This window comes from Pogoniulus pusillus, chromosome 1 (assembly GCF_015220805.1).
Source record: "Pogoniulus pusillus isolate bPogPus1 chromosome 1, bPogPus1.pri, whole genome shotgun sequence".
Taxonomy (NCBI): Eukaryota; Metazoa; Chordata; class Aves; order Piciformes; family Lybiidae; genus Pogoniulus; species Pogoniulus pusillus.
Genome location: NC_087264.1, coordinates 49,357,670 through 49,383,119, shown reverse-complemented (window position 1 = coordinate 49,383,119; position 25,450 = coordinate 49,357,670). Strand labels below are relative to the sequence as shown.

The 25,450-nt window shown below is 50.6% G+C and overlaps 1 long non-coding RNA gene across 3 annotated transcripts; it reads left to right on the top strand.

The window, feature by feature from the left end:
- Positions 1 to 1,419: 1,419 nt before the first annotated feature.
- LOC135179911 (uncharacterized) lies at positions 1,420 to 21,735 on the top strand. 3 transcript variants are annotated; one of them, XR_010304184.1, is made up of 3 exons: positions 1,420 to 1,671; positions 5,862 to 5,957; positions 21,550 to 21,735. It is a non-coding gene; the product is annotated as an uncharacterized LOC135179911 (long non-coding RNA). The 3 variants fall into 3 exon arrangements; XR_010304188.1 differs by lacking the exons at positions 1,420 to 1,671; positions 5,862 to 5,957 and adding an exon at positions 7,880 to 7,950; XR_010304182.1 differs by lacking the exons at positions 1,420 to 1,671; positions 5,862 to 5,957 and adding an exon at positions 12,824 to 12,957.
- The last annotated feature ends 3,715 nt before the right edge of the window (positions 21,736 to 25,450 follow it).

Sequence of the window (25,450 nt, the reverse complement as noted above, 5' to 3'; positions counted from 1 at the left end):
CTGTGTGGCTTTGTTAGACCTCATACAGTTAACTTCACTGTGTGGCTTTGTTAGACCTCATGCAGTTAACCTCAGCTGTGTGGCTTTGTTAGACCTCCTGCAGTTAACCTCAGCTGTGTGGCTTTGTTAGACCTCCTGCAGTTAACCTCAGCTGTGTGGCTTTATTAGACCTCATGCAGTTAACCTCAGCTGTGTGGCTTTGTTAGACCTCATGCAGTTAACCTCAGCTCACTGCTCCAGCCTGTCCAGATCCCTTTGCAGAGCCTTCCTAGCCTCCACTATATCAACACTCCCACTCAGTTTGATGTCATCTGCCATGCTGAGAAATGTCCTGTGGCTCATGCATTTGTCACATGTGTAGGGCCTGAACCACCTGCAGCCTGGAGAGCTCCTCTTTTGCATTGGTGGGAAGCCCTCCCTGATTGTTCCCCTGCCAGCTTGGTACTGCTTCAGTCTTCTCCTGCTCATTTCTCACCAGGAGCTTACTGATTTCAGTGACAGCTGAACAGTTCGAGGCTCTTCGTGGGCCCTTGGATTGATGCCTGCTAACAGAAGCTCACACGACACGAGAAGACAACCCCAGTGTGTAAACCTGAGTGTTTATCCTGAGACTTCTGATATTTTAGGTAGACTTAGGAGTCTATTTAGACCTCTGAAACATCACCAAATAACTCCTTTTTAAACCAGTCATCCTGCCTGGGCAATGTAATCCTGAGCAACTCACTGTGTGTGACCCTGTCATGGCAACAAGGTTGGACTGGATGATCACCAGAGGTCCCTCTGAACTCCCACCACCATTCTGGGGTTCTGTGAGGACATCTGTTTGGACTGGACAGTTCTTAGGGTCCTGTAAAGCTGACAGTAGATGGCTCATGGAACAAGGGGACTGCTACACTTGTGTGTGGGATGAGGTTGTAGCTCAGCGAGTTGTTTCATCTCAGTGCAGCCCATAAGGACCAGGGGGCTGGAACCCCTCTGCTAGGAGGACAGGCTGAGGAAGAGACCTAATAGCCTGGGGAGACCTAATAGCAGCCTGCCAGGACCTGAAGTGGGCTACAAAATGGCTGCAGAGAGACTGTTGGCAAAGGCTGCAGGAACAGGACGAGGCAAATGGCTTCAAATTAGAGCAGAGCAGATTGAGATTGGATGTGAGGAACAAGTTCTGCACCATGAAGCTGCTAGAACACTGCAGCAGGTTGCCCAGGGAGGTGGTTGAGGCTCATCCTAGGAGAGACTCAAGAAGGCTCTGAGGAGCCTGCTCTAGTGGAGGATGTCCCTGCTGAGTGCAGGAGGGTGAGACTGGCTGAGCTTTGGAGGTCCCTCCCAACCTAAAGAAACCATTCTAGGATGCTGTGATCACAGTCCCTGGACACACTTGTTCCTGAAACATTGCCTTTCATTGTGTTCTCACAGATTCTGTCTGATGCAGAGGGAAATGTTCTGCCTCGTTTGAAAATCAGGCAACAGACACAGAACATGAATCTCTCCCTCCCTACCTGCATGGTCCTGACTTGAAAGCCTGATCTTAAACTGCAGCAAGGAGAGTGCAGCTGAGTCAAAGCACAGGAACAATGCCTCTGCCAGCCCCTTGAAGCAGATGACTCCATGAATAATGCAGCACAGGAGAAAGAGAGCCTGGCTCTGCTCTGGCAGCTTCACAGAAGGGCACAGGTGACTGACTCAGAAGATGTCTCCCAGTGTAATTAGCCTTTCTTTAACACCACCCAATTAGCACTTGGGGTTTACCATACCCTGCAGCCACAATGGTTATTAGGTTACAGAACAAGCAAATCATTGCTAAATGCTTTGGGCAGGTTCCTCAATGGCTTCTCAGCATCACTTTATGAACTGCATTTTAGACTCAGAGAATTGCTTTAGTTGGGAAAGACCTCATCATGGCAAACCACTCTCTGACTTTGCCATGTCTGGGGCTAAGCCCTGGCTCTCAGCACCACACCTCTGTGTCTTCTGAACTTCTCCAGGAGTCGTGACTCAGCCACCCCCCTGGGCAGCCTGATCCAATGGTTCAGAGCCCTTTTAGGGAGGAAGTTCCTTTTGCTATCCCACCTAAACTCAATTCAAGAAAGATGTTGAGGTGCTGGAACATGTCCAGAGAAGGGCAACAAAGCTGGTGAGGGGCCTGGAGCACAAACCCTATGAGGAGAGGCTGAGGGAGCTGGGGGTGTGCAGCCTGCAGAAGAGGAGGCTCAGGGCAGAGCTCATTGCTGTCTACAACTACCTGAAGGGAGGCTGTAGCCAGGTGGGGGGTGGCCTCTTCTGCCAGGCAAGCAGCACCAATAGAACAAGGGGACACAGACTCAAGCTGTACCGGGAGAAGTCTAGGCTGGATGTTAGGAGGAAGTTGTTGTCAGAGAGAGTGATTGGCATTGGAATGGGCTGCCCAGGGAGGTGGTGGAGTCACCATCCCTGGAGGTGTTGAAGCAAAGCCTGGCTGGGGCACTTAGTGCCATGGTCTGGTTGACTGGACAGGGCTGGGTGCTAGGTTGGACTGGATGAGCTTGGAGGTCTCTTCCAACCTGCTTGATTCTATGATTCTAAGACTTAATCTGAAACATTGTGGAAAAAGAAAAACCCAAAACATTCTGAGGCTCAGTGTTGCTCCAGGAGAGGTCTTTCTACTGCCCTAAGATTATCATGTACAGAAGCCCATGGTGAGGGCAACCAAGGGACTATTTTTTCTGAACCAATTTGAAAGCTAAGTTTTCTGGAGAGAAGAAGGCTGAGGAGAGCTCTCATTGCTCTCTGCAGCTCTCTGAAAGGAGGCTGGAGGCAGATAGAAGTTGGTCTCTTCTGTATAAGAAGTTATAAGATAAGAGGAGACAGCTCCAAGTCCCACCAGAGGAGGTTTGGGATGGACATCAAAATGAATGTCTGAGTGGACAGGATTGTCAAACCCTGGCATGGGGTCCCCAGGGAGATGATTGAGTTCTCATCCTTGGAGGGAATCTAAGCAGATGTAGGTGTTGTGTTGAAGGGCATGGTTTAGTTGTGGCTTGGCAGTGTGAGCTGCATGACCTGAAAGCTTTTCTCTGGATTATGGTCCTATGATAATCCATTGCTGTAGCTCCTCAAAGCAGTGGTGATGGAAATAAATAGCAGTTTGCTTACTGTTAGTGCTATTGCTGCTCTCAGTGATGGTAATCATAATGGTGATGAGAGTAGTAATAATGATCATGATGATGATACTAATAACAACAACAATAATGTTATTGCATGCATTGCCTGATGCTTTCTCCTCAGCTGCAGCCCAGGTCAGCAAGTTGTATAGCTCAAGAAATGAAAGTAATGTTTACAGGATCACAGGATCACAGGATCCCAGATGTTAGGGGTTGGAAGGGACCTCTGGAGAGATTCCAGTCCAACTACCCTGCCACAGCAGGAGCAGAGAATACAGTGCAGGTGGCACAGGAACACATCCAGACAGGGCTGCAAAGGCTGCAGACAAGGAGACTCCACAACCTCTCTGGGCAGCCTGTGCCACTGCTCTCTCATCCTTACAGCAAAGAAGTTCTTCCTCCTCTTGAGCTGCAGCTTCCTGTGCTGCAGTTTCCACCCCTTGCCCCTTGGCCTATGGCAGGGCACAAGTGAGCAGAGGCTGTCCCTGTCCCTTCCTTCCTGACCCCCAGCCCTCAGCTCTTGACAGACATTGCTCAGCTCCCCTCTCAGCCTTCTCCTCTGCAGACTGCACAGCCTGTTACACTGTGAATCCACAGGTTTCCACCCAAAGCATTCACACCCCCAAGCTTCCTCTTCCCTTAGGGAGTATGAAGAAAAGGACTCAAAACAAAGGCCAGAAGCCTTTGTAGCCAGGTCCTGCAGATACGGATGGCTGTGCTAGGAACATCATTGTTCTTTTAAGGGCCATAAAGTAATTCCATGTCTAATTTTGTTTGAACATAGATTAATTTGCTCTGCTGAGATCCATGAGAGAAGAGAGAGATCCCTGGAGTTCCTTTTGAAACTGGGAGAAGAGTTTTAATTGCAAAAGGTCACTTGGAGATGTTTCTCCTTGCAGAATAAATACAATAAAGAGGAGCTCCTGGAGGTGTCCATGCCTCTTTAGGAGGATATCAAATGCCTTCCCCTAGAGACTCACAGAATCCCACTGCAGTGGGAGTTGGAAGGGATCTCTGTGGATGATCCAGTCAAACCCCTCCTGCAGGGGCACCCACAGCAGCTTGCCCAGGATCACACGAGCCAGGTGGGGTTGGAATCTCTCCAGAGCAGGAGACTCCACAACCTCTCTGGGCAGCCTGCTCCAGGGCTCCAGCACCCTCACACCAAAGATGTTTCTCCTCATGTTCAGGTGGAACTTCCTGGGTTCCAATTTCTGTCTGGGCACCTCTTGCTGGGCACCCAGTGAAAGGTGTCTGGCCCTATCCTGTTTGTCCTTACTCATTAGATATTGATTAGCATTGCTCAGAGCCTCTGTGGGGCTGCACTGCTGCAGGCTCAACAGCCCCAGGACTTTCAGCCTTTCCTCTTCAGGAGGTTCCTGTTAGTGGGTAACAGATGGACATTTTTCCAAGTGGCTTGTAGTGGGTGCATGGAAAGCCACAAATAGTCTCAAATACCATAGCAAACAAGATGGGCATACTGGGACAAGAAATAAAGAGTCTGTTTTCCTGAGCCATAGAACCAGGTGTGTGTGCTTGAGAGCCTAAAATGACAATCCAGATTGGGCAGCCCCATTCTGAACTGGGTGGGATCCCTGATTCCCAGTTCTCAGCAGTGCAGTTCATTAGGAAAGAAAAGAACAAACATCCTGGCCTGCATCAGGAGCAGTGTGGGCAGCAGGACAAGGGAGGTTATTCTGCCCCTGTGCTCAGCACTGCTCAGGCCACACCTTGAGTGCTGTGTCCAGTTCTGGGCCCCTCAATTCAAGAGAGATGTTGAGGTGCTGGAAGGTGTCCAGAAGAGGGTGACAAAGCTGGTGAGGGGCCTGGAACACAAACCCTATGAGGAGAGGCTGAGGGAGCTGGGGGTGTGCAGCCTGGAGAGGAGGAGGCTCAGGGCAGAGCTCATTGCTGTCTACAACTCCCTGAAGGGAGGCTGTAGCCAGGTGGGGTTGGTCTCTTCTGCCAGGCAAGCAGCAATAGAACAAAGGGACACAGTCTCAAGCTGTGCCAGGGGAGGTCTAGGCTGGATGTGAGGAGGAAGTTGTTGTCAGAGAGAGTGATTGGCATTGGAATGGGCTGCCCAGGGAGGTGGTGGAGTCACCATCCCTGGAGGTGTTGAAGCAAAGCCTGGCTGGGACACTTAGTGCCATGGTCTGGTTGACTGAATAGGGCTGGGTGCTAGGTTGGACTGGATGAGCTTGGAGGTCTCTTCCAACCTGCTTGATTCTCTGATTCTGTTTCATCATAAATGCATCTGTCAGCAGCTGAGAACTCTACAACATTTGACCATGAAAAGTAAGAAGGAAGTAAACCCAATGTGGAATGGATTTAAATAGGAGGAGGGCAGCTTTAGACTGGAGATTAGGAAGAAATTCTTGAGGGTGAGGGTGGTGAGACACTGGCAGAGGTTGCCCAGGAGATTGTGGATGCCCTTTCCCTGTAACTGTTGAAGGCCAGGCTGGATGAGGTTTTGAGCAACCTGGGCTGGTGGGAGGTATCCCTGCCCATGGCAGGGGATTGGAGCTGGATGAGCTTTGAGATCCCTTCCAGCCCAAACCACTCTGTGGCTCTGTGATTTTTGTTTCCAGTTGCATGCTTATCCTCTGGTGTATTTGATAGCCATTTTTCAGAGCCAGCAAATAAGGAAAGGAGAGCAAACTAACTCATGTGTGGTTTATTTCTGAATTAAATGCTCCTCTTTTTTCCTTTTTCTTTCCAAAGGAACATGGGAGAAGCCCTGCAAGAGACCTCTTTGACAGGACCTCTCTGAAGAGCAATGTGTTGGGAGCAATCCCATCTGCAGGGCACGGAGTACAGGTCAGCAGCAAAAGAATTTGCAGAGCCTTGGTGGGGGTGAATTTGGAGACATTTTGTCTGTGGGTTTCTTTAATTAACTCCTTTTTGGCTTTTTCTAGGTGGTCTGATAGGGGACTGGGTGCTAGGTTGGACTGGATGAGCTTGGAGGTCTCCTCCAACCTGGTTGATTGTATGATTCAGTGATTCTAAAGCTAGTCCTGTCCTGGGCAGGGAAAGAATGACAGGTAGTTGCTGTTACACAGGAGAAAATGGTTTCACTCTGCTGCAGCAGGTACCTTCCTGACCCCTGTAAGAGTTGCCCAGTGCTGGCCAGGCACGAGGCAGTGTGCTTGTAGCCCAGAGCCAGCTGTGTGCTGGGCTGCATCAAGAGCAGTGTGACCAACGGGACAGGGAGGGGATTCTGCCCCTCTGCTCTGCTGACACCACACCTGCAGCACTGCCTCCCATTCTGCTGCCCCCAGCATAGCAGTGACCTGGAGCTGCTGGAGCAGGTCTGGAGGAGGCCACAGAGATGATCAGAGGGCTTGAGACCCTCCCCTATGGGGACTGCCTGAGAGAGGTGGGGATCTTCAGCCCAGAGAAGGCTCCAGGGAGACCTCAGAGCAGTCTTCCAGTACCTGAAAGGGGCTACAAGAAAGCTGGGGAGGGACTTTCTACAAGAGCATGGAGTGACAGGATGAGGAGGAATGGCTTTAAGCTGCAAGAGGAGAGATTGAGACTGGAGACGGGAAAGAAATTCTTTGCAGTGAGGATGATGAGACACTGGCACAGGTTGCCCAGGGAGGCTGTGGATGTCCCCTCCCTGTAGGTGTTCAAGGCCAGGTTGGATGAGGCCTTGAGCAACCTGGGCTAGTAGAAGATGTGCTACTCCTGGCGTGGGGGCTGGAACTAAATGATCTTTAAGGTCCCTTCCAAACCAACCCATTGTGTGAATTTATAAAAGTGAGTCATTGTTTCTGTATTGGAAGCAGTTCCTCAGACACCCAAGTAAGAAGAGAAGATGCTCAGCCAGCTAACAATCCCCTTCTAATTGGATGCTCAGTTTGGCAACAGCAGAGTTGCACAAAGCCTGTAGAAATGAAAGTGCAAGAGGTGAAGACCTCTGAGCTTTTTGTTCTCCCACCCAAGGTGGGTCAGTTACCATAGAGATGATCTGCAGCTAGGAGTCAAGAACAGCTGGAGCCAGGGACTTGGGCACACCTCAGTGTGGCACCAGGGTAATTAAAAACCTGCTAAAAAGAGAAATCAAAGTTCCTCTGAAACACTGAGAAAAGCAAACCAAAGCCCCAAACAGTTAAAAGGAAAATGGCTGTGAGGGAAAGGACCTTGAAGCTCTGAGAGCAAAGCGAAGATGTCTTGGCCAGACCCCAGGAGTCTGCTCTGGAGATCAACACACTGTGACCATTTGGTGTCTCTGTGTGGCTCAGAGCCAAGGACATAGCAGGGCCTGGCTCATTCACCAGCTGAATTCAAGGTGTTCAGTGCTTTCTAGATGAAGCCCACACTGGCATCAGACACTCACACTGTGCAGCAACTGCTCCCAGTTGCCCTTGATTCTAGATCTCCAAGGAAACACCAAAGAACTGCTCTGGGCAGTGCCTCCTGAAGAACACGTGAAAATATTTCTGTTGGCAGGAGATGTTGGCCCTTCCTGATGAGGTTGTCTCAAAGGCTTTGCAGCAGCTTCCAGAAAAGCCTGAGAAAGAGCAAAACCAACGTGGGAATGTGCTAGAAAGAGTTGGCCTGCCTTGCCTGGGGTGAAATCCCAGCCAGCCATGCTGCCAAGGCCATTAGCAATTTAGAGGCAGCCAGAAGCTGAAGCTGGGAGGGGCACAAGCTCCAAGCTGCTCCCAGTTGTCTCTCAGGTGTATGCCATCCTCATCAAGCTTAGTATAAAGGGGTAATTTTGGTGAGGGTGAGGCTCTCTACTTGGAGGTCCTCCTGCTGCATAGGCTGCTGCTGTGTTTACTGTGGCCAGGGACTGCTCTCTGGGGTGAGTCTTTGTGTGCTTCACATTGGGCTGGCATTAGTTGGGCTGTTTGATTCAATCTATTTTCATGTCAAACCATTCTCCTCTCCTTTTTCTGCTCTTCTCTGCTGGGGGGGATGGTCATGGGGGGGAAATTTAGGCTTGAGGTGAGGAGAAAGTTCTTTACTGAGAGAGTCATTGGACACTGGAATGGGCTGCCCAGGACTGGACGTGGCATTTGGTGCCATGGTCTGGCCTTGAGCTCTGTGGTAAAGGGTTGGACTTGATGATGTGTGAGGTCTCTTCCAACCTTGGTGATACTCTGATAGAGAAGCTGCTTACTTTATCCTCAGGTACAGGCTGGCTATAAGAGGTGCTCAAAGAGAAAGGCTTCAGGGTCTTTATTAATCTCTTATTTTTGGGTGTGATTGGTTTTTGGTTGCCCTTCCAGAACAGTCTTTCCATGATACACTTGCCACACAATTGTGCACCACCTTCTGAATGATACAGTGTGCTCAGCTCACTTCAGGTGTGGTGTAATGGTCATAGGGGGGTGGGCTGATGGTTAGGCTCAACCATAGAGGTCTTTTCCAACTGAAACAATTCTGTGGCTCCATCTGAGTGGCTTTGTTACAAGCTTTTTGAGTGAGGCATTCAGAAGTCTGACTGTGAAGAGCTCACCTTTATAGCATCAGTAGTTGGGTGAGGTACATTATGTGGGCTTCAGAAAGAGTGGAGAGTGCATGGGGTGCTGGGAGAGCACCTGTGGTCTTTCCCTCTGCAAGAGGAGACATGAAAAGCAATGTCTGTGTCCCTGAGGCTGCAGCAGGTAGTGTAGTGCTGTGCTTTTGAAAGCAGCATATGAGGGATGCTGCCTGGAGCTTCAGAGCTCACAATAAGCTTTCCAGACTGGAGACTGCCTGAACAAATAAATTGTCTGAGCAGAAACAGGTCAGTCAGATAGGGCTGTGAAGATGCTGAGGAGCCTGGAGCTGCTCTGTGAGGAGCCAAGGCTGAGAGCCTGCAGAAGTGCAGCCCCAGAGGGGACCTGAGAAATGCTCAGCAAGAGCTGAAGGGTGAGGGGCAGGAGGATGGGGTCAGATTGTTTCCAGTCATGCCCAGTGACAGAACAAGGGGCACTGAGTGGAACCCAGGAGGTTCACACAATGATAGAGGTTGGAAGGACACTGAGTGGAACCCAGGAGCTTCACACAATGATAGAGGTTGGAAGGACACTGAGTGGAACCCAGGAGGATCACACAATGATAGAGGTTGGAAGGCACTAAGTGGAACCCAGGAGCTTCACACAATGATAGAGGTTGGAAGGCACTAAATGGAACCTAGGAGGTTCACACAATGATAGAGGTTGGAAGGCACTAAATGGAACCCAGGAGGTTCACACAATGATAGAGGTTGGAAGGCACTAAATGGAACCCAGGAGGTTCACACAATGATAGAGGTTGGGAAGGCACTAAATGGAACCCAGGAGGTTCACACAATGATAGAGGTTGGAAGGCACTAAGTGGAACCCAGGAGCTTCACACAATGATAGAGGTTGGAAGACACTGAGTGGAACCCAGGAGCTTCACACAATGATAGAGGTTGGAAGGCACTAAATGGAACCCAGGAGGTTCACAGAATGATAGAGGTTGGAAGGCACTAAATGGAACCTAGGAGGTTCACAGAATGATAGAGGTTGGAAGGCACTAAATGGAACCCAGGAGGTTCACACAATGATAGAGGTTGGAAGGCACTAAGTGGAACCCAGGAGCTTCACACAATGATAGAGGTTGGAAGGCACTAAATGGAACCTAGGAGGTTCACAGAATGATAGAGGTTGGAAGGCACTAAATGGAACCCAGGAGGCTCACACAATGATAGAGGTTGGAAGGCACTAAATGGAACCCAGGAGGTTCACACAATGATAGAGGTTGGAAGGCACTAAGTGGAACCCAGGAGCTTCACACAATGATAGAGGTTGGAAGGCACTAAGTGGAACCCAGGAGGTTCACACAATGATAGAGGTTGGAAGGGCACTGAGTGGAACCCAGGAGGTTCATAGAATGATAGAGGTTGGAAGGCACTAAATGGAACCTAGGAGGTTCACAGAATGATAGAGGTTGGGAAGGCACTAAATGGAACCCAGGCGCTTCACAGAATGACAGAGGTTGGAAGGCACTAAGTGGAACCCAGGAGGTTCACAGAATGACAGAGGTTGGAAGGCACTAAATGGAACCCAGGAGGTTCACAGAATGACAGAGGTTGGAAGGCACTAAGTGGAACCCAGGAGCTTCACACAATGATAGAGGTTGGAAGGCACTAAGTGGAACCCAGGAGGTTCACACAATGATAGAGGTTGGAAGGCACTAAGTGGAACCCAGGAGGATCACACAATGATAGAGGTTGGAAGGCACTAAGTGGAACCCAGGAGGATCACACAATGATAGAGGTTGGAAGGCACTAAGTGGAACCCAGGAGGTTCACACAATGATAGAGGTTGGAAGGCACTAAGTGGAACCCAGGAGGATCACACAATGATAGAGGTTGGAAGGCACTAAGTGGAACCCAGGAGGATCACACAATGATAGAGGTTGGAAGGCACTAAGTGGAACCCAGGAGGATCACACAATGATAGAGGTTGGAAGGCACTAAGTGGAACCCAGGAGGTTCACACAACGATAGAGGTTGGGATGGCACTAAGTGGAACCCAGGAGGTTCACAGAATGATAGAGGTTGGCAGGGACCTGTAGAGATCAAGTCCAACTCCTCAGGCAGAGCAGGATCACCCAGAGTAGCCCACACAGAAGGCATCCAGGTGGGTTTGAAAGTGTGCAAAGAAGGAGACTCCACAGCCTCTCTGGGCAGCCTGCCCCAGGCCTCCACTGTAGCCTCACTGTTAAGAAGTTTCTTGCATGTTGAGGTGGAACCTGTTGTGCTCAAGGTTGTATCCATTGTTCCTTGTCCCATCACTGGGCACCACTGAGAAGAGCCTGGCACCTTCACAAGCAGAGGTCTGTGCCATCATTCTGTGGCCATGGATCAGACCTAGTGCACTAGAGGGGACCTAGAAGCGAGCCTGGCTTTGCTCTCTGCACACCCAAAGACCTGAATGAAGACACATATGCCCCAAAGAAGGGACATAAGTTGCTTTGTTCCTTGTTTTAGCACTGAGGAGGAGGATGACAATAATAATGATGAGCCTGAAGAGCCTCTGCTGTTGCTTGTAGATGACCTTTGGAAGTTCTGTTGAGATCCTGGGCACGCTGCTGTGTGCAGCTCTGCTTTAGCAGGGTTGGATTAGATCTCCAGATGGCTCTTCCAACCCCTACCATGCTGGGATGTTTATGGACCCCTACAGAAGGTCTGTGTGAGCAGATAGTGGTGCTCTGTGTCTTTTACCTCTCAACTGCAGCTTCTTATGGGCTGGGAAGTAGAGGTGCAGATGCCTTGCTTCTTTCCCCCCCAAGTAATTTGGTCAGAGACACAGCCCATGCTCCTAACCAGCCTTGAAGTCAGAGCACCAGGGAGTAGGAGATAAGAGCATAGAAACAGCAGAGGATTTCTACCTGAAATAGGAACCAAAATGTTCCTGTGGTCAGGTAGGGAGGCACACAGCAGAATCTTGGAGGAGAAGCCTGGTGTTTGACTTCCTTGGGGAGGAGATGAGGAGGCAGTGTAGCAGAATTCTGAGTCTCCAGAAATGTTAATTAATGTCTTGAGGAGCAGAAGCCTGGGACTGGGATCATTTGCAGTGAACTAGCAGTTAGGGCCACCCAGAAAGCAGAGTGGGGAGGTTTAGATGGAGCCTGAGGTGTCCTTCTTGAGCTGCTGGGGACCCAAGGGCCAATGAACTGCTGTTTGTGCAGTCCTTGGGCACTTGGTGTCTCCTCCTCTGCAAGCCTCATGCATTAGGAAGGGCATCAGCCTCATGAAGCTATCCCTGCTTATTCTGCTGGGCAAAACAGGGAGGAGCTCTGTGCTAAAGGGTTGGACTTGATGATCTGTGAGGTCTCTTCCAACCCTGATGATACTGTGAGTTGCTAACCAAGAGCAGTGTTTCTGCAGCAGTACAGCATGGCTCTGCTCTTTGGAATGAGGCTGGGGAGCTGAAGTACATGACACAGGAGGGTGAATAGTGCTGCTGTGCTGTGTCTGTGAGAAGGAGACAGTGAAAGCCTCTCCAGAATGGTTCTGGGAGATTGCTGGGAAGGGTAAACCTGCCACCTGGGGTTGCTTAATGAACACTCTTAATTAGCAGCACCAATTAACTAATTGTTAACCTGTCAGGAGGCAGTGCAGAAGCAGCCTGCCTGTTTCTCTTGTGATAGAATCACAGAGTGGGGAGGTAGGGGCTAAAAGAGACCTCTGGAGGTGGAGTCAGAGCCCTGTGCCAGAGCAGGATCACCCAGGGCAGGTCACACAGGAACACATCCAGATGGGTCTTGGCAATCTCCAGAGAAGAAGGCTCCACTACCTCTCTGGGCAGCCTGCTCCAGGGCTCCATCACCCTCACAGCAAAGTTTTCCTGATGCTGAGGTGGAGCTCCCTGTGTTCCAGTTGGTATCCATTGCCATTTGTCACAGGACAGCACTGGAAGAGCCTGGCCCCTTCTTGGCACCCACTCTGGAGGTATTTCTAAACATTCCTAAGATCTTCTCTGTCTTCACTGAACATCAGCCCCAGGTCTCTCAGCCTTTCCTCATCAAGCAGATGCTCAGTCCCTTCATCATCCTCATAGCCTCTAGTGGAGACTCTCTAGTATATCTCTGGGGAGCCCAGAATGGGGTCCTGAAGGGAATTTCAGAGCTGGGAAGCTCTGAAGGATGTGAGGAACCCTTTACCTTCTGGCTGGCAATTGGGTTTAGTGGGCTTGGGTTTTTTTTGCAACACAGGTATTTAAGATCTGAAAGGGAGCAACAGCATTGCCTTGGAATACCCAATGTGCAAATTGGGCTTGGGGAACAGTTTCCTGCCTGGAAGGGTTCTGGAGCCCTGGAACAGACTGCCTAAGGAAGTGATGGTGCACTGAAGGTACTTAAAAGCTGTGGAGATGTGGTGCTGAGGGATGTGGTTTAGCAGCAGACTTGCCAGTGTTGGCTCAGTGATTGGACTTCAGACCTTTCCTAGCCAAAGTAGTTCTATGCTGCCCAGGGAGGTGGTGGAGGCACCATCCCTGGAGGTGTTCAAGAAAAGACTGGATGAGGCACTTAGTGCCATGGTCTGGTTGACTGGCTAGGGCTGGGGGATAGGTTGGACTGGATGATCTTGGAGGTCTCTTCCAATCTGCTTGATTCTATGGGTGTCTAGAGCAGTTGGAAGTCAGCATCCCCCACAACACTTCTGAGCCAGATGGAGTTACCTCTGACCTGCTTTCCTTCAGGGAAACAAAACTTGAGGCCATCTGAGATCCTAAAGGTTGAAAGCATTAACTGAGGAGGGAACTTGAGGAAGACCAGTCTGGCTGGAGGTTCAGAGGCATCCTGTACCTTAAATGTGATGATGTCTTTTGGCAGCAATGCATTCAAAAATCAGTTGACTCCATGAAGCCATCTGGTGTGAAGTTGTAACCCTGCACTTTGGACAAGCACACTGCCCTGTGCCTAAAGTCACACCTTGTCCTGGCACTGGGCACCTCTGACAAGGGTCTGACACCATCCTCTTGCCCCCCCAGGTCCTTTATCTCTTGCTGAGCCTTGCTCAGATCCTCTCTGGGGCTACTTTTCTGCAGGCTCTCAGCCTTTCCTCCTCCCAGAGCTGCTCCAGGCCTCTCAGCATCTTCCTAACCTCCACTGCACTCTGTTCAGAAGTTCTCTGTCTCTCTTGCCATGGGGAGCTCATAATGGACCAGTATTTCAGGTGTGATGTGAACAGAGCAGAGGGAGATGACAGACACGAACCAGAACCCAGGGAGTTCCACCTGAACATGAGGAGAAATGTCTTTCCTATGCTGTGAGGATGCTGGAGCCTTGGAGAGAATACACACCTGGTCCTTGTGATCCTGGGCAAGCTGCTGTGGGTGCCCCTGCTTTAGCAGGGGGGAGTGGATGATCTCCAGAGGTCTGTCCAACCCCTACCATCCTGTGATCCTGCAACATTCAGTTGAAATTTGGTAGATGTTCATTGGGATGATGACTGCCAGCAGTATCTTAGAAGGTGAAGTCCATGCTTTGATATGCTGAATCCTCTTCTAATCACCTGGAGCACACAGTGTGACATGCAGTCACCTGAGCTGGCTTAAAGCTTCCTTAGGTACCAAATCCAGCTCAGCTATGGCCACACAAGTCTCCATCTAGATAAATGTACTGTGTACCTAGCAAGAGGTGGTTAAAGAAAGCTCTCTGATTCTCCAAAGGACAGCAGCTCCTCTCAGTGAGCTTTTGGCATGTCTTCAGGGCTGGGAGTGTCTGCAGATGCACTGCTACAGATTGGCACAGAGGCTGCAAACCTGACCTGGGGTAGGCAGGACTGGGCACTGTGCTGTCAACAGCTGACTCGTTTGAGCCAGCAAGATGGAGTGGAAGATCTTCATGCAGAGGACAGGCTGAGGGAGCTGAGCCTCTTCAGCCTGGAGCAGAGGAGCCTGAGGGGCAATCTCATTGATGCTGGTAAAGATGTGCAGGGCAGTGTTGGGAGGACTCAGCCAGGCTCTGCTCAGAGATGCCCAGTGACAGGACAGGAGGCTGGAGCAGAGGAGGTGCCATGGGAACAGAAGGCAAACTTTCACTGTGAGAGTGCTGGAGCCCTGGAGCAGGCTGCCCGGGGGGGCTGTGGAGTCTCCCTTTCTGGAGACATTCCAAACCTGCCTGGATGCGTTCCTGTGTGGTCTGCCCTAAGTGATCCTGCTCTGGCAGAGGGGTTGGACTGGATGAGCTTTGGAGGTCCCTTCCAACATTCTGTGATTCTGATTTTCAGCTAAAGATTAATTTGGTGACAAAACTCTTCCCAGCACAGAGATGGGAGGTGGTAGTTAGCTTTTGTGCAGGCTGTGGAGGTTAAGTGATGTCCTTTGAGATCTTCTGTTGTAATCCAGACTGGTTCCACACCTGCTCCAGTGCTGCATCATGCAGTTGCTTGTGCCTCTGGCTTATTGCTCTCTGCCTGCTCTTCAGAATAAACTTGTGGGTCAAAAGACAAGCACTAAAGGTCCACGTGAGCCACTCTGTCTAAAAGAAAAAACCCAGGAGCTGGAAGGTTCATCACAAGGAGGAAGCCAAAGGGCACTAAATATTTCATACCAAAAAAAGTTAAATATTATCATAAAAAGTAATTTAATATAAATGGCTTTCAGCAAATCCTTATCCATATTTCATGACTGCAATGGGTGGCTGGCTTCAAATGTTTGCCTGCAATTAATTTTAATGGGTGCAGCACATTTCCCCTTCCAATCTTTTATCCCTTAGAGAACCCCCTCCAAGCCCTATCAAGGAAAGCAAATAGCAGGACAGCAGCTATCAGTGCCACAGGGCACTGGGTATAGATCTGGAAGTGACAAGTTAATAGGCTGTTGGTAGTTCCTGAAGTGTATCAAGAGCAGTTCTTCTGTATCTGGGAGTAAATAAAGGAGCTCCATCAGGACACCTGAAAACATGAATGGACATTAAGGCTATGTAAAGCTTCCTCTCCTCATGGCTCTGCAGGAAGGTGTGGGCTGAAGTCTTGGTGGCAGTCCCCCTGCTCTTACAGCATTTAGAAGAGGTCTTCAGGGAAACTGGTGTATGTAGCAGGGATATCACAGTCACCTTTGAGCCAGCAGTGTGCCCAGGTGGCCAAGAGAGCCAGTGGCATCCTGGCCTGCCTCAGGAATGGTGTGGCCAGCAGGAGCAGGGAGGTCATTCTGCCCCTGTACTCTGCACTGGTTAGACCACACCTTGAGTGCTGTGTTCAGTTCTGGGCCCCCCAGTTTAGGAGGGACATTGAGATGCTTGAGCGTGTCCAGAGAAGGGCAACGAGGCTGGGGAGAGGCCTTGAGCACAGCCCTACGAGGAGAGGCTGAGGGAGCTGGGATTGGTTAGCCTGGAGAAGAGGAGGCTCAGGGCAGACCTTATTGCTGTCTGCAACTACCTGAGGGGAGGTTGTGGCCAGGAGGAGGTTGCTCTCTTCTCTCAGGTGGCCAGCACCAGAACAAGAGGACACAGCCTCAGGCTGTGCCAGGGGAGATTTAGGCTGGAGGTGAGGAGAAAGTTCTTCCCTGAGAGAGTCATTGGACACTGGAATGGGCTGCCCGGGGAGGTGGTGGAGTCGCCGTCCCTGGAGCTGTTCAAGGCAGGACTGGACGTGGCACTTGGTGCCATGGTCTGGCCTTGAGCTCTGTGCTAAAGGGTTGGACTTGATGGTCTGTGAGGTCTCTTCCAGCCTTGGTGATACTGTGATACTGTGAGTGTAGTGGTTTGGGTGTTGCCCACCCCCCTACTCTTCAGAAGATCACCCAGACTAGACTCAGCTGGCTTTGGAAATGGAATGAAGCTTATTACTTACAGCTTAGCACAACAGACAAGCAGGTATTTACAGTGTAGACAGAAATAGGCAAGGTAAAAGCTAATACAGAAACACAGCAGCCCTCCCAGAAACCTGAGTGCCCAGGAGGGGCTCCCAACTGCCCTTCCACCTTCTCCCACCCCTCTACTTCACCCCAGATGTTACCTTGTGCCCTAAAGAAGAACGGGGGGTCGGCCAGGGGGGTTAGGAAGCAAAGTGGATTAATCAGAGAGATGGTAGGTGATGTTAGAGAGATGCAGCCCAGAGCCCAGGCAGTGCCCAGATGCCCTATCTGTGTTTGTGTTCTTGTTCTTACACATCTCAGCAAGCCTATGAGTGAAGTAGACATCACCATTGTTTCCCTTTCACAGCCTGTAACCTAGTTGTTCTCACCTAGACGTTCTAGCTAGCTTCAAACCAGCACAGTGAGGGCAAAGGAAAGTTCTCTGAGCCACCAAACTCGTTCCTGACCACTAAGATCTCCTGGGATGGGTGAAGCTGCAGGAGGATGCAGCCTGTGCGTGTCATAAATGCTTAGAGATGTGGAGCCTGCTGGGTGCTCCCTCCAGATTGCATGAAGCAGGGGAAGAATTTGTGAAAGGTGTCTGGGGACCCTTTGGAGTAGTAACAGGTTTTGAAAGCTCATCAGATGTGTCCCAGACCATTAAACTGGACTGAGAAAATGAGACAGGTTAAATATTGGAGGCAACTGAAATGGTAAGGGGGAGGATGAAAAAAAAACAGGTGGTGCAAAGCACATTTTATCACTAAAACTGACTTCACTGTGGGCTTCTGGGCACGGAAGTCTCCAGCTTTAATTAGCATCAAGCTTAACTGCCTTCCATTTCAACCCTGAATATTAAGTAGTGATGCCCTTGGGGTAATCAACCCTTGTGGATCTTGGTGTAAAACGAACTGATTAGTGGATTGACCTTGATGGTTGTGAGGGAGAGCAGATGAAAATAGAGACTACTCAGCTGTGCTGCACCCTGGGCTTCACTTAGCCTCCTCTGCTGAGCTGGAAGGAGGAAGAAGGCTTAATGAGGAGGTTACTTGAAGAGGGTGCCATTCCTGTCCCCACACACACTTACAGATGCACATTGCCTTGGTGTTCAAGCCAGGAAGGGAGGCTTCCTTGCTCAGCACTTGGTTCTATGTAAGGAGCACTCAGCCATTAGCTGAGCTCTGGCAGCTTGCACTGACAATATCTGGGAATTTTCAGAAGTCACAGAATGCTTTGGGTTGGAAGGAACCTTAAAGGTCATCTAGTTCAAACCCCCCCCTGCCATGGGCAGGGACATCTCCCACCAGCACAGGCTGCTCAATGCCCTGTCCAACCTGGCCTTGAGCACTTATAAGGAGGGAGCATCCACAGCCTCCCTGGGCAACCTGTGCCAGTGTCTCACCACCCTCACTGGAAGGGTTTTCTTCCTGATCCCCAGTCTCAACCTCCCCCTCTTCCAGCTCAAAGCCATTGCCTCTTATCCTGCCACTACAACCTCTGTCAAAAGTCCCTCTCTAGCTTTCTTGTAGCCATTCTTAAGATACTGAATCCACTCTAATGGTATGAAATGGTCTTCTGAAACTCCTCCCAGTCCTTTCCAGTTCACTTTTTGGAGCTTTCCAGCAAGGAGCTGATCTTTTCAGGAAGCAGCAAAGGGAAAGGCTCTGGAAGCATATCACCACATCTGGAAGCAGTAAGTTCTGCTCCTAGCTTGTGGAACAGTGCAGTGTTTGGGGTTGGAAGGGACATTTGAAGGTCATGTAAGTCTAATCCCCCTGCAGTCAGCAAGGACATATGCAGCTACAGCAGGTTGACATACACAATGTGAGGGTCCTAGTTTAGACACAAAGTGGGGCTCAGTGTGGTCCAAGCCAACTCAGTGAGTTCCATCTATGTTGTGTCTTTGAGTCAAGTGAAGACAAAACATCTCCAGCTCTGCAGGACAGGCAGCCTCAGAGCTCCCCTTGAGTCTCAGAGAAGCCACCTCCAGTGCTCAAATCAGACCAATTAGTTCTTTCTCCATCCACTCACAGTAAAATGAACTTCCAGATGCAGGAGCCTGCACTTGTCCTTACTGAACTGCCTTTACCCAGCTCTGCAGCCTGTGCAGACCTGGTTGGGTGGCAGCACAGCCTGAGGGCTGTCAGACCCCCCCAGTGTGGTACCATCAGTGCTGAGGGTGCACTCAATGCCCTCATCCAGGTCACTGATAATGATACTGAACAAAACTGGACCCAGCACTGATCCCTGTTTTGGCAGAGTGACCACCAGACACTGGGGGCTGCTGACATTTTGCTCCTCCTCGATACAGATGGGCATTTGTGAAGTGAATGTGGCACTTGCCTCATGCTTGGGAGCAAGTAGCCCTTTGGATTTAGGTGAAATGCTCTGAAAAGGGAGTTAAAATCATAGAATCAGTCAGGGTTGGAAGGGACCACAAGGATCACCCAGTTCCAACCCCCTTGCCATGGGCAGGGACACCTCACCCTAGATCAGGCTGCCTACAGCCTCATCCAGCCTGGCCTTAAACACCTTCAAGGATGGGATCTCAGCCACCTCCCTGGGCAACCCATTCCAGGCTCTCACCACTCTCATGCTGAACAACTTCCTCCTCACAGCCACTCTGACTCTCCCCAACTCCACCTTTGCTCCATTCCCCCCAGTCCTGTCACCCCCTGACAGCCTAATAAGTCCCTCCTCAGCTTTTATTGTAGCCCCCCTTCAGATATTGAAAGGCCACAAGAAGGTCACCTGGGAGCCTCCTCTTCTCCAGACTAAACAGCCCCAACTCTTTTTAGTCTGTTGGGGGTTTATGATATGGAAGCAGCAGCTTAAGAAGGAGTTTTGATGTCTGCCCAAAAAGCCAGGGAAGAAATGCTAAGCTGAAGCTGCAGAGTGCTTCACGAGTACTCTGAGTGCCCACAGCTGCAGGTGTGACAATCAGATGATGCCCAGACAGTGCCTGTCAGTGCAGAAAGCTGAAGTGCAGAGCTGCCCTCTGGCAGGGAGATCTGTTGCTGTTATAGAACCACTCAAGTACTTTGGTTGGAAGAGATGTTTAAGATCATCCAGTCCAATCCTTAGCCCATCACTGCCAGGTCACAACTCAACCACATCCTCCAGCACATCTAAATCCCTCCAGGGATGGGGGCTTCACCAGTGCCCTGGGCAGCCTGCTCCATGACTCAACCCTTCTGGGGAAGAAATTGTTCCTCACATCCAACCTAAAGCTCCCCTGGTGCAACTTGAGGCTATTTTCTCTTGTTCTGTTTCTTGTTTGGGGGAGTTTAAGGTACTGGACAAGCCCAAAAGTACTTGAAGGAAATGGTTTATAACCAGCCCTAGGGAAAATGGAGGTTGTCAGGAAGGCTTTAGAAGCACAGACATGAGTTGAGGTCTCTGATGGGAGAATGAAACAAGCATTTGAAGAGTTTCATGGCTTAATGACAGGATGAGGAGTGATGGTTTCCAACTGGAAGAACCTGGATTTAGATGAGGTATCAGGAAGAAATTCTTTCCCATGAGGGTGGTGAGGCACTGGAATGGGTTGTCCAGAGAGGTTGTGGAGGCTCCAAGCCTGGCAGTGTTCAAAGTTGGATGAGGCCTTGAGCAGCCTGGGCTGGTGAGTGGTGTCCCTGCCCATGGCAGGAGGTTGGAACTGGATGAGCTTTAAGGTCCCTTCCAACCCAACCCATTCTGTGATTCATGCCTGATACAATTCCATCTTTTCATGATATCAGACTTGTATAAATCATTTTGGCCATCCCAGTCTCCAGAAGTGGCTGAGGGAGAACTTTACTTCTCAAAGCAAAACTCTGCTTTATAATTGGCCTACAAAAACTTTCAGACCCCAAATGGCTCTGCTCAGATCATCAAACTTTGCTAGAATAACTCAATTTCACTTCAGCGTCCCAAAAGACTCTCTTGAGATGCCCTCAGCATGCTAAAAAAAGGCCTTTGAGCAGTGCTTCTGTTCTCCTGTAGGCTTTGGCAAGGTGTGCCTGGAATTGCTGCCATCTCCAGTGAGCTCATCCAGCTGTCACCACACTGTGCTCTCCAGTGTGTGGCTAAGGAGGAGCTGCCTACACATCCTGGCTGTGGGGATGCTGCCATGGGCACAGCTGTGGATGGAGCACAGCAAGGCTGGGCATGGTCTGACCTGATTTAATACTGCATTTTGCTGGGCAGGAAAATATCCCAGGGTAAAAATATCTCAGCCTGCCTTGTTGGTACCTCCCTTCCAACCCTCCACGTCTCTGACAGCTGTGGTGCTCTGCTGGCATGGCAGATCTTGCAGATGCGAGTGTGTGATGCTTTGGGGATTGTCTTCCCTACTGTCAGTGGAAGGGCACCAGGAAGGGGAGGATCCAGGATGTCTGCAAGAATTGGTGCCTTAGTCACCTCCAAAAAACCCCAATTCTCTCCTTTCAACACTTGATGGCCCTTCCTTTAGCATCCCATCTCAGCAGAATGTGCTTAGTGCTGATCCTTGGCAGGAGAGCAGCAGCTCACTTGTTGGATTCACAATCATAGAGCTGCCAAGGTTGAAAGAGGGCAACCACTGGCCAAGAGTCCACAATCCTGGCACTGCTACTAAACCATGTCCTTCAGCACTATATCCAGGCATCCTAAACACCTCCAGGGATGGTGACTCCACCACCTCCAGGGGCAGCCTATGCCAGCACCTCCTTTCTGGGAAGAAATGGTTCCCAATATCCAACCTCATCCTCCCCTGGCATAGCTTGAGCCTGTGTCCTGTCACTTGCTGCATGTGAGAGCAGGCTGACCTCCACTTGGCTCCAACCTCTGTTCAGCTGTTCCTCATGGGACTTTTGTCTGAGACCCTTCACCAGCTTAGCTGCTCTTTGGCTGCTCTCCAGCATTTCAGTGCCCTTCTCATAGTGAGGGGCCCAATCATAGAATCAAGCAGGTTGGAAGAGACCTCCAAGCTCATCCAGTCCAACCTAGCACCCAGCCCTAGCCAGGCAACTAGACCATGGCACTAAGTGCCTCAGCCAGGCTTGGCTCTGAATACTTCCAAGGGATGGTGACTCCACCACCTCCCTGGGCAGCCCATTCCAACAGTGCCAATCACTCTCTCTGCCAACAGCTTCCTCCTAACATCCACCCTGTACTTCTCCCAGCAAACAGGAGACAAGCTGACTGAAAACAAAACTGGGGAGCAGCAAACAGGACTGCAAAGTGGTTCCAGTGAAGGCAGAAACGAGGACTGAAAGGATGTAGGAGGAGGCTCTCACTGTAGACATGAGCTGATGTAGAGGAACTGCAATGCTGAATTACAGATGCAGCAGCAGGACAGCTTTCCCCAAGGGCTTGGGCAAAATTCATGAGGTTAAGAAGAAGATGCAAGTCCCCAGTTGGTGATGATAGTGTGTTTAAGTGAGAGGAGAGCCTCGTGTGTGAAGTGACCAAGGAGAAGTGTGGCAGACCCAGAGGCCAGCAGGTGCAAGGTGCTGCCTGCACAGTCAGTGCAGCAAAGCCCCTGTGCTCTGCTTGCCGTTCCAGCAATCAGACAGCAAACTTAACAGCTCCCACCATGAGCTCCCAGCAGCAGGACTGTTCGTGTGCAACACAAGGACTAAAGAAATCTGAGGAAATAAGGGGGGGAAAAGGGCAGTTTTAACCAAGTGGGCGCTAAAGAAAAGAGCTCTGGTGGAGCTTTAGCTCCACTTACTGGCTGTCAATTGAAGTCCTCAGTTCCTCATGCAATCACAGAGTGGTTTCAGTTGGAAGAGACCTTAAAGATGATCTGATTCCAACCTCCTGCCATGGGTGGGGACACTTCTACTAGCCCAGGTTGCTCAAGGCCTCATCCAACCTGGCTGTGAGCACCCCCAGAGAGAGGGCATCTGCAGCCTCCCTGGGCAACCTGTGCCAGTGTCTCACCAGCCTCACTGGAAGGATTTGCTTCCCAATCTCCCCTCTTGCATCTCAAAGCTATTGCCCCTAGTCCTGTCACTACAAGCCCTTTTCAAAAGTCCCTCTGCAGCCTTCTTGTATCTCACTTCAGGTACCAGGAGGCTGCTCTAAGGTCTGCCTGCAGCCCTCTCTTCTCCAGGCAGACCAGCCCCAACTCTCAGCCTGTCCCCACAGGGGAGGTTCCCCAGCCTTCTGATCCTCTTCATGCTCTCTGGGCCTGTTCCAGCAGCTCCATGTCCTTGTGCTGAGGTCCTCAGATCTAGAGGCAGTGCTGCAGGTGTGGTGTCAGCAGAGCAGAGGGGCAGAATCCCCTCCATGTGCTGCTGCTCTCCCTGCTCTGGCTGCAGCCAGCACACAGCTGTCTCTGGGCTGTGACCAGTGCTGGCTCCTGGGGGGTTTCTCACTGAACTTATCCACAAAGAGTGTTTGGAAACAGATAGGAGTCACTTTTAATACCCAAAGTGAAAACTGGTTTTAGTGCCTCACACTCTTGCCTTTCCAAGTGAAGCTCATCCATCATCCTTCACATCCAGGCTTTCCTAGTTAATATCAGAGAACCCTTGGTGGTGAGGCCAGGTTGAGAGAGTTGGGGGGTTTTCAGCCTGGAGAAGGCTCTAGGGAGACCTTCTGGTGGCCTTTCAGAAAGCTGGGGACCGATTTTGAGCAGGGCCTTAGGTAACTAAAAGAGGGACATTCAGACTGCAGAGAAGGAAGGCATTTTTTACTCTGAGGGTGATGAGATCTTGGCTCAGGTTGCCCAAAGGTGCTGCTTTCCTGGAACCATTCCAGGTCAGGTTGTTTGTGGCTCTGCTCTAGTTGCAGATGTCCCTGCTGACTGCAGGGAGGTTGGCCTAGATGGCCTTTAAAGGTCCCTGCAACCCAAACCTTTAATATGCAGTAGAATGCCCTAGGTACTTGCCACTAAGTGGATTGAATCTTGCAAGCTGTGTCGCAGAGAAGATGAGCTGGGCTCAGAAGAATCATAGAATCAAGCAGGTTGGAAGAGACCTCCAAGCTCATCCAGTCCAACCTAGCACCCAGCCCTAGCCAGTCAACCAGACCATGGCACTAAGTGCCTCAGCCAGGCTTTGCTTCAACACCTCCAGGGACGGTGCCTCCACCACCTCCCTGGGCAGCCCATTCCAATGCCAAGCACTCTCTCTGCCAACAACTTCCTCCTGACATCCAGCCTAGACCTCCCCTGGCACAGCTTGAGACTGTGTCCCCTTGTTCTGTTGCTGCTTGCCTGGCAGAAGAGACCAACCCCACCTGGCTACAGCCTCCCTTCAGGTAGTTGTAGACAGCAATGAGCTCTGCCCTGAGCCTCCTCTGCTGCAGGCTGCACACCCCCAGCTCCCTCAGCCTCTCCTCATAGGATTTGTGCTCCAGGCCCCTCACCAGCTTTGTGAGTATTGTGTATCTCCATCCTCGGAGACTATGTAGAAGATTGGACCCGAGTAGACAGTTGGACTTGATGATCTTAGAGGTCTTTGCTAAGCTTAATGATGATTGTCCAAGGAAGTTCTGGATGTCCTTTCCCTGGATGTGTTCAAGACCAGACTGGGTGAGGCCTTGAGCAACCTGGGCTAGTGGAGATGTCCCTGCTCATGGCATGGGGGTTGGAACTGGATGATCTCAAATGTCCCTTTCAACCCAACCCATTCTATGATTGTGTGACTTGACCTTCCCTATCCATAGGGAGGAAACTACACTTTAAGTGGTATGTGTGCCAAGGCTGCAGGGACAGGATGAGGGCAGTGGCTTCAAACTAGAGCAGAGCAGATTGACACTGGAGGTTAGGAACAAGTTCTGCACCAGGAACACAGGTGCTGGAACACTGCAACAGGTTGCCCAGGGAGGTGCTTGAGGCCCCATCCCTGGAGATACTCAAATTGAGGCTGGACAGGGCTGTGGGCAACCTACTCTAGCAGAGGGTGTCCCTGCTGAGTGCAGGGGGTTGGACTCGATGACTTTGAAGGTCCCTTCCAACCCAGACCATTCTGTCACTCTAATGGATACACAGTGGTGTGGAACTCCTTTGCAGAAGCAGCTCCTCCATTCAGACAGTGTGAGTCAGTTGATCAGAGTGAGATGATGTTATGATGAATGAGCTCCACTTACAGCACTCAAGGTCAGTGTCTTTGGTCACTTTCCAGGATGGGGCTTCGTGCCCAGGGTAAAAATCATTCCTGAGGACAGCCAGGAGGAAAACCCCAATCACCAAACCCCTTTGAATAGAAATGCATTGCCCTAAAGGATGAGGAGGGGGAAAGCTCCTTGTAAACTGAAGAAGGAAATGTTGCCCCATTTAAAGTTAAAGCCTCAGGAAGGAAACTCAATAACCTGCACTGTTATTGCTGGATTACCTAAAACATCCATTAAAAAGTCCCCCTGCTGCAAGACAAAATATCATTAACTTCCTGCTCTTTGGAGCAGCCAGGTCCTTCAGGGGGTACTTGCTGTCAAAGCATGCCAGATCTCACTGCTTTCAGCCCAGGTGGCTCCCTACCAGCTATGAAAGACTTAGCCTTGCTTCTATTTAGCATGAAAGCTGAACACTATGGGAGGGTTTGGTCCTCCCACCCCTCTGACATGGAATCATTACCAGCTTCATCAAGGAACTGGCCACCAGTTTTCCTGTGGAATGGGAGGGGTTTGGTTTTGCTTTTCCCTTCTCTGTAGAACCACAGAGTTGTTTCAGCTGGAAGAGACTTCTGAGGTCATCAAGCCCAGCCTTCAGCCCAACACCACCATGTCCCACAGGTTCCTTGAACAACACCAGGGATGGAGGCTCCCCCACCTCCCTGGGCAGCTTGTTCCAGTGCCTGACCATTCTTGTAGCAAAGAAATGTTTAATCTCCAACCTGACCTTCCTCTGGCACAATTCCAGGCCATTTCCTCTCCTATCATCTGATACTAGGGAGAAGAGCCCAACCCCTACCTCACTGCAACCTCCTTTCAGGCAGCTGTAGAGAGCAATGGGGTCTCCCCTTGGCCTCCTCTCATGAGTTCTATGATTCCATGCCCCAGAGGTGGAAACAGAAGTGATAGAAGAAAAATCTAGGAGTCCTGCTAAAGGTGCACATTTTAAGGGTGTTTGTGGCA